The 8,955-nt window shown below is 34.1% G+C and overlaps 1 long non-coding RNA gene across 7 annotated transcripts in view; it reads right to left on the bottom strand.

Moving 5' to 3' along the window:
* Window positions 1-1,064: 1,064 nt before the first annotated feature.
* The window catches only part of LOC107869269, a 17,348-nt gene continuing 9,457 nt past the window's right edge, over window positions 1,065-8,955 (bottom strand). Inside the window, exons 5-8 of one of the 7 annotated variants that reach the window (XR_007043529.1) lie at window positions 4,269-8,798; window positions 3,668-4,092; window positions 3,332-3,584; window positions 1,065-1,739 (exon numbers count right to left, since the gene is read on the bottom strand). This is a non-coding gene — a long non-coding RNA (uncharacterized LOC107869269). Of the gene's footprint in view, window positions 1,740-3,331; window positions 4,093-4,268; window positions 8,799-8,955 lie in introns of all 7 variants that reach the window. The other 6 variants (XR_007043534.1, XR_007043527.1, XR_007043528.1 and 3 more) reach the window with 6 other exon arrangements.

Below are 8,955 nucleotides of genomic sequence, written 5' to 3'. Positions count from 1 at the left end.
AAATAACTTTAAAAACTTTTTAAAAAGTATGAGATTTTATAAGACCATTTTTTTTAGTTTTATGGGGTCACTCTCTCTGCTTCATATTATTTATCCACTTTTCTCTACACCTTCCATATAAAATTATAAATAAGAAGGATAATTTTACTAATTTACCTTATAATTTTTTAATATATTCTATTAGTGTCTTAATAAATACGAAAATTTAACAATATAAGAATTTGTTTGAAACTTTATTATATTTATACTTTGAAAAAGAATTAATATAAAGATAAATAATAATTAAATTTTGGTCTTATAAATTGACAAATAACATAGAATATGTGGAACAAAAAATAAGTTAATACCTCCCTCATTCTTAAATAAGTGAACAAACGCAAAATATAAACTAAGATAATTTATCATGTATATTCTAAATTGTATATCTATTTTAAAAATTTATTAAATGTATACATATTAATAAGATAGAACTATTTAATTTTAAAAATAAAATAAAATTCAAATTTCATAAAGTTCAAATTCTGACTCAATAAGTGAAACTGTAAAGAGAAAAGTCTATAAATAATATGAAATGGAGTGAGCGTCCACTTTTTTTTAAAATAGTTCTATAAATCTCATGTATTTTTTTTAATTTTTTTAAAACATCTCAATATGTCCAATTTTTGTTTATTTAAAATATATATTTCATTTTGGTGGATTTATAGCTTTTTATATTAGACCTATTTTTTGTTATGTATTTATGTGGTATAATTTAATAAATTTGTCATAAATTTAAACTTAATTAAGTGAGTTTAGTAGCTTAAAATGCTAGAATGACAATATAAAAGATAAACTAATAGTTGGGTGATATTATTGTCATAAATAACAAAAGTGACTTTTGTGGGATATTATCAATAGTTCAATGACAATATGAGGAATTAACTCAGCTTTTATAGGCATGAACATGTTATGACATGTTTAAAATTATAAAAAACTCCATTATCTGTCAAATAAGTTCACATAAATTGTACATTTTTCGATTCAAGAAGCATGATCACCAGTCCACCACTTTAATCCCAACAATGTACAATGTTTGATTTAGTCATTCTTCATTTTAGAAAGCTCATATGGAAAAGAGTTCTATTTTGGCCAAGGCCATTACGTAAAATGCATAAACTTGCAGTATTCACCTCATATAATACTACAGAGGCGGACCACAGACCTACATGGTTGGGAGGGGGTCACTGACCCCGTTTAATTCGGAACAAATTCTGTGCATATATCTAGTGTAACGAGAGAACAATTGAAGATTCTGCCAACATGTTAGAAGGATTAAAACAAGAATGTCCCAATCAAGTCATTGAGAGACATAAAACAACATATCCGAAATTGGGATCTCTCTCGCAATGGATGGTAACTGTTCTCTTGAAGCTAGCCTTCACCCGCTTTCAGTTCGCTTCCTGTTTGGCTTGACTTATCCTTCTTCGGATGGTTGATCCTATAACTCGGGCTTGAGGTGAGATATGTAATATTATAGAGTGTTAAGAGTCTCATCCAGCGAAACCTTAAAAAACTATTTCTCCAGGCACTCAAAGAACATCTGAGACTAGATACCACGAGAGGAAAACCCACTAGTTTTGGATTCGTAGAGATCACTTAGCTTCCATCTGAGACTAGCTACCATGAGAGGAACACCCGCTAGTTTTGGACCCGTAGACATCACTAGCTTCATATTCGTCGTCATCGCTAGCTTGTTGTTCCTGGTAGCAGAGATTGCAATAAGAAAGGGATGACTTGCCTAGTACAAGTTTGATGCTTCATATTTCTAACCGGAAATATTTGGGCAAGTAGGAGAAAGTTGCTTCAACTGACAAAACCAGAAATAACTAACTGAACAAGTGAATTTAATGAACACGTTATAACAACAAAGCAGTGATTCCTCAGACTTGGTATACTCTCAGATCTTAGGACGTTTCAGTACCGCTTTTAATGTCGACTTCTCTAAGAAACGGAAATACTAGAGCGTGCTTCATCAGAAAGAAATGCATCAGCTTTGGTAGCTTGCTAAGCTCCAGCTATTCCAACAGGGAAATCCTTTTATGAAATTTGGTGCTTCAATGTTCTACTTTCACAATATATAGTTCCTTTAATGAAACTAAGATCTTGGTTAAATCCTTTCAAGTGTGTTCCTCATATTCCAACTTGGGCCTGGATTGATCTGAAAGATTGGCCAATGTCAACACCCCTCAAGTTGGAGGGTGCAAACACATTCAGCTTACGCAACATAAAGTGATGAGGCGGATCCACGTGGAAGAGAGGGGTGCACGTGCATTCATTAATTTTGAAAACATTCAGACTAAGAGAGGGGTGCACGTGCACTCCTTAAGACTAAGAGAACAAGTTAAAAAGGAATGGATAAGGATCATATATTTCATTGTGTAACTTGAAACACAAAAGCTAATTTGATGCACCGGTCCATTGCAAAATCTTGTGTGCAAGCAAGATGTTCTGGTTTCGATTCTGTCGCTGAATTTCTTCTTGTGTTCAAGGCCATCAAACCACATATTTAAATTTATACTTATTAGATACATTTGTTTTATGCTTGATTAACATTTTTCTATGAAACAATGTAGGTCTTTTTTTCGTAGTAGAACAAATACCACCTCTTGCACAACTGGTTGGATCAAGCCATCTATGACTTTTCCCACACCATAGCTATCTCCTTCTATACCTGTTTAGTACTCTCTCTATCTCAATTTATATGAGGTAGTTTGACTCGGCATGGAGTTTAAGAAAGAAAAACTTTTGAAATTTGTGGTCTAAAATAAGTCATAGATATATGTGTGACTATAAATCATTTCACTAAGAGTAAAATAGATATTTTAAAGCTAAAATGTTACTAAAGGTAGAAATATGTCATTTTTTTTTTGGCACTGACTAAAAAGGGAGTGAGTCATATAAATTGGGACTAAGTGAGTAGCTAATAATATAGTAAAGGAACCATTCCTTTTAACTTGTTTTCTGTGTCTTGGTAGGGAGCTTGTTCATAGATCTGGCTGAAAAGAACAGAGAGAGGCATATTTTTTAAAGTTTATGACCTTATCAATATCGATTAACAAATAGTTCCTCCATTTTGATTTACATGAATGATTTTCATTCTAGTCTGTTTAAAAAAAATGACTCTTTTTAGCTTTGAAACTAATTTAGTTTAAGCTTTTCATTTTACTATTAATGAGAAGCTTTCATAGAAACACAAATGTTATGACATGTTTAAGTCACAAATTTCAAAAATCTTCCTTAAAACTCCATTCTCAATCAAATAAGTTCACATAAATTGACAACGAAGGAGTACCTTTCTCGATTCAAGAAGCATGACCACCAGTTTAATCTTCGCAACCTCTCTCAAGAAGTTCAGTTTAATCTCCGCAAGCTCTATCAAGAAGTTGGACCATATTTTTTTGTTTTCCAGAACTAGGGAAGAAAAGCATATCATCGACCTTCATAAAATTTGCATAAGGACTTGGTGCAACAATGACCAATGTTTGATTTAGCCATTTTCATTTTGGGAAGCTCATAAGGAAAAGAATTCTGTTTTGGCTAAGCCACTACATAAAATGCATAGAAATATTAAACACAGAAAAGGAATATCCACTAGCTTTAATTAGTTATACAACAGCACAAGACAAACCTTAAAATTGAATTATTGAGATCATCATTCGCCTCAGCATCTTTGACTTTTTTTTACGATCAACCATTTCAAATTTGGTGTACTCACAGATCCTAGGACAAACGTCTTCATTTCAAAATGGCTAAGAAATGGAAATTCTAGAGCATGCTTCATCAGAAAGAAATGCATCAAGTTTTGGTAACTCCAGTTCTTCCAATTGGGGAAATAAGGACATGTTAGTCATTTCTTCTCCTAGTTACTCTTCCATGATCATTTCTTCCATCAATGGACAGTTTCCTATCCGCAATGCTTGGAGATTCAGAACATATCTTGCCACTGATGGAGACATCACGTTTCCCAGTATGCCACACTCGATCACTTCCAATATTTCAATTTTGCTGAAGTAGCCAATTGAACATTAGCTGTTCCAGCCTGGGACAATAAACCTGCAAAAGTTCGATGTGCTACATTACTCAATATATCTTCCATTACAAGTAGAAAAAATGAACCATATCTCATCCTACAAGGTAACATGAAGTGAAGATTTACTTAAAATCTTCCCAGTACAAACTAAAAAAGGATTAATTTTTTGGGGTGATATGTTATATGTAGAAGTGTGCACCTTTTCATAAAATAGAGGATTTGAGTCGGAACCAGAATTGCCTTTTAACATTCTATTTCTAGCCATAGGCCAAAAATTTTTGAACTGAGGGAACTCAATGCCCTCAATAGCGTCATTGCAAAGTGAGTGAGGTATCTCAGAGATTCAATTTCCAATTCATATAAATTGGTGAACTTGATTACTTGGACCATCTTCCCTTCTGATTCGATATGTGTATTCCAACATCTCATCTTCTTCATCATCAGAGCAAGCTACTGTCAAGTCTTCAAGTTCGACGAACTACTCCCAGCCAAAGACAAGCAAAACAGATATTCCGAATTAGGGAATAAAATATTGTTTTGACTGTGGATCTTCAATAAGTGTGTCAAATCAATCAATTACGATTAGGATTTCAGCTCACTAAAGGCAGAGTAATTTTAAATGTTCTACTTTCACAATATGTAGTTCCTCTGGTGAAATCCATTCAAGTGTTGCTTCCACATTCCAAAACTCTAAACATAATTACAACAACATACCCAGCGTATCCATAATTGGGGTTTGGAGAGGGTGGCGTGTACGCAGCCTTACCCTGTGTTGTGAAGGTCAAGGGATATCTAGAGACTATTTTAGATAGTCCCTCAGCTCAACTCTAACATAATTCGATTGGTCTATTTTCCTAACTCCTCTGTTGTAACAATCTTTAATGTTGAGACTTTAGCGCTCCCGCAATAATAATAATTGCAAGTGGTTGTCAATTGAATTACCGGCTTTCTGTCCAAAAAAATTAAAAAATCCATGTTATGCTTAGATAGAGTATCTGCCTGAAAGTTCGCCTCCCCGTATATGTGAAAACATCTGAAGCAATCAAGTAAACTAATGAGATCCTTTAGCTCCTCAGCGTACCTACAAATGCTCCAAGGTGGTGTAATATCGCGTTTGAGCTACTTGACTAGAAGTTCAGAATCAACTTCTAATTCACTCTACTATACCAAGTAATGCCAATTAGAGCCGCCTGAACCTCCGCTTGGTTGTTGAAACCAACTCCAAGAAATGTCACTTTGCATCGATAGTTGTGGTTGCTACCATTGGAAATCCTAAGTTATTTATACTGACCCATTAATCTCGAACACAGCTAAACTGACCCATTAATTTCGAACACAGCTAATCTCTGTAACCCGTTCTCTTGTAATGTCAACCGGAATCTTCATCCGATCTCACCCTGAATTCTTTTTAAGTCTGATTGTTGACTGACATTTGCTACAACAATCTCCTCCAACAACCTCTCCTTTTTTAACCCTTTATCTGGGTTTTTTCAACACGTATTTTCTTTCCAACTGCACCCATACCAAATATCTCAACAATAGTAACATTCCTATCTCTCAAATCTGCCATGACCTCTTTCTCCTTCAATTTTCTTGATTCAAACTCCTCATCCACTTTTGAAGTTCATCAAGCACATTCAGTGCAATTTTCTAAGATCTCTGCCTTCGTAGCTAGTAAGGCAACTTCAAATTTGGACACCAACCATAGAAACAACCTCTTTCAACCTGAATGTCTAGCCAAATCATGTTCATTATCAAGATGTCGTGCGCGTTGTTTTTACGGAGCTGATGGAACAAACAGCTACTAGACCAAATAAGCACTTTAGAAGATATTTTTCGATTTGATCTTTCTAATGGTTTAAGGACATTCTCCCAGAACAGCCTCTCTCTTTTAATCCTTTATCCAAAATCTAACCAGTATTGTCTTTCCAACTCCACCCATACCAAATATCTCAATCATAGTAGCACTCTCATCTCTCATATCTGCCATGACCTCTTCCTCCTTCAATTATCTTTGATTCAAACTCCTCATCCACTTCACTTTCATGTTCATCAAGTACATCCAGTGCAATTCTCTTAGATCTCCGCATGCTCAGCAAGTAAGCAACGTCAAATTTGGACACCACCATACAAACAACCTCTTTCAACCTGAATTGCTAGCCAGATTCATTATCAAGAGATCTGGTGTTGCTGTTATAAAACAAATACCCAATTTCTTGCACATGGATCAAGCCATCTATGACTTTTCCCACTAAGATAAGATATCTCCTAGTTTACCAGAGTAAACGAAACCTCCCTTTTCTCTTCTTTTGTTTTTTTTTACCTGCTTTTTTTAGTGGGGCTTTCCGCATAAATTTAGTTAGAATTGTTTTTTTTTTTTTTTTTTTAAAAGTTTTTTTAAGGTTGAGATTAAAGTTGAAAAATGATATGTGATGAAGTTGTATTTGAAGCATATTTTACTTGAAAAAGATAGAAAATTTATGAGTTTAAAATAGAAAGGAATTATTCAAACTTGTAAAATTTACCTTCAAAAGTAAACTAAAAAATTATTCTAACAACAACAACATATTCAGTGTAATTAGACAAAATAAGTAAAATTATTGTAATGTAGCTCTAAATAAATCAATTGTAATTTTACCGTCCAAACATACTGTTGCAAAAATACTTTGACAAATTAATAGGCTATGATATTTATTAATTATCAAGCTATGTAATTCTAAGGACATCAATTCTAATTCAGTTTCCAAACAAAACAGTTATTTTCTTTGGAGCAATATATTCACAGAGATTTATTTGAGATGTGCATTATATAGTGAGAAGTGGATAGTGGCTAAAAAGTAGAAAAGTCTTAAAAGTAGTGCAAATCTAATAAATAGGAAAAGCAATTGTTGATCACTGCTAATTTTTAAGATTACGCAGGGGAACAAATTTACCAACAATTTGCAAAAAATGACCTCCTAACAAGTTGTTCACATTATAACCAACACGAGTGACAAGAATGGTAATGTGACAAATTGGACCATATTTTTCTTTATACAGAACTTGGGAAGAAAAGCATAATTTCAACCTTCATAAAAATTGCATAAGGACTTGGTGCTATGATGAACAATGTTTGATTTAGCCATTGTTCCTTTTGGCAAGCTCATAACGAAAAGAATTCTATCATGGCCAAACCATTACATAGACAGAACTGTTAGAGAAGGAACCAAAATTTACTTTGAGAAAACGAAAGGATACTAGTTATGCATTATGAAATGACACCCCTCTGTCCAATTTATGCGACACTTCTCACTTTTTGAAATTCAAACTATGTAAAATCTTGACAACATTTTAAATTGTATTTTTTTCCATCACATTAGCAGGAGAGAAATTACAACTTATAGTACTTTTTGTATAGTTTTTAAGTAGTAAATGAATTTCAATCTTAGAATATTGAATTGATATAGTCTAATTTAGCTTCAAAGATCAGTCAAATTGTCTCACAACAAGTGTCATTTCATCCTCGGATAGACAGACCAATCAACATCAACAAAACAAGCATTCATCCCACTTCTTCGTTCTGGGAAGCTCATAAGGAAAATAATTCTATTTTGGCCATTACATAAAATGAAAGGATACTTGCATAGTTGCATTATCCTCCTAATATAATACTCCAGAGGCGGACCACAGACCTACATGGATGGGAGGGGATCACTGACCCCATTTACTTCCAAACATATTCTGCCTATACATACCAAGTGAACCAAGAGAACAATCGAATAGATTCTGCCAATATATTATAAGGATTCATCACCATCATCACGTATTAAAACGAGAATGTCCCAATCAAGTCATCGAGTGACATAAAATAGCACATCCGATGTTTGAATCTCTCTCGTAATGGATGGTTGCGGTTCACTTCCTGTTTGGCTTGACTATTACTTCTTCTGATGGTTGCTCCTATTAGCACTGATTATAACTCAGGCTTGAAGCTTCTATTAGCACTGATTAGGTGGGGCTTGAGATAGTATAGAAGGGGAGAGTTGAGTCCCACGCAGCGAAAATTTGAAAAACGATCATATATTTTTTTGGCTACTCTAAGAACATCTGAGACTAGCTACCATGAGAGGAATACCCACCAGTTTTGGATTCGTCGTCATCACTAACTTCTTGTTCCTGGACCCTGGTAGAAGAGATTGCAACAAGAAAGGGATGACTTGCCTAGAAAGTACAATTTTGATGCTTCATATTTCTAACTGGATACATTTGGGCAAGTAGAAGAAATAACTAAATGAATAAGTGAATTTACAAGTTAAAGAACATGTTACACAACACTAAAGCAGGATGTATTAATGCTCCAGAAAAATATAATTTAGTTATACAGAGATACGAGACAAACCTTAGAATTGAAGATCTTCTATACCGTTTTATTTAGATAATCTTGGCCTAAGCATCTTAGATTTTTTTCCTCCATTACTCAGACTCGACATACTCTCGGATCTTAGGAGAAACGTCTTCATTTCAGTACAGCTTTTAATGTTGACTTCTCTAAGAAACGGAAACTCTCGACCGTGCTTCTTCAAAAAGAAATGCATCAATAGCTTGCTAAACTCCTGCTAACCGGGAAATAAGAACTCATTAGTCATTTCTTCTCCTAATTCCTCTTCTGCCGTGATCTTCTCAAGAATCAGAGGATTATTATCCATTGATCGCAGTCCTTGATTTGATCCCACATTATTCTTTGAAACCCCTAACAAGGAGCACAAAGATCTAGGTATTAGATCCCACATTATTCTTAGAAACCCCTAACAACGAGAAAGCATTTGTATGATGTGATGAAACTTTTGAAAACATGGAGTTCTTTTCCTTGACTAGAAGACATGGTAAAGTTTTTAAGTCCTTCTTCT

Source organism: Capsicum annuum, chromosome 1 (assembly GCF_002878395.1).
Source record: "Capsicum annuum cultivar UCD-10X-F1 chromosome 1, UCD10Xv1.1, whole genome shotgun sequence".
NCBI lineage: Eukaryota > Viridiplantae > Streptophyta > Magnoliopsida > Solanales > Solanaceae > Capsicum > Capsicum annuum.
This window is presented reverse-complemented; position numbering and strand designations above follow the sequence as displayed.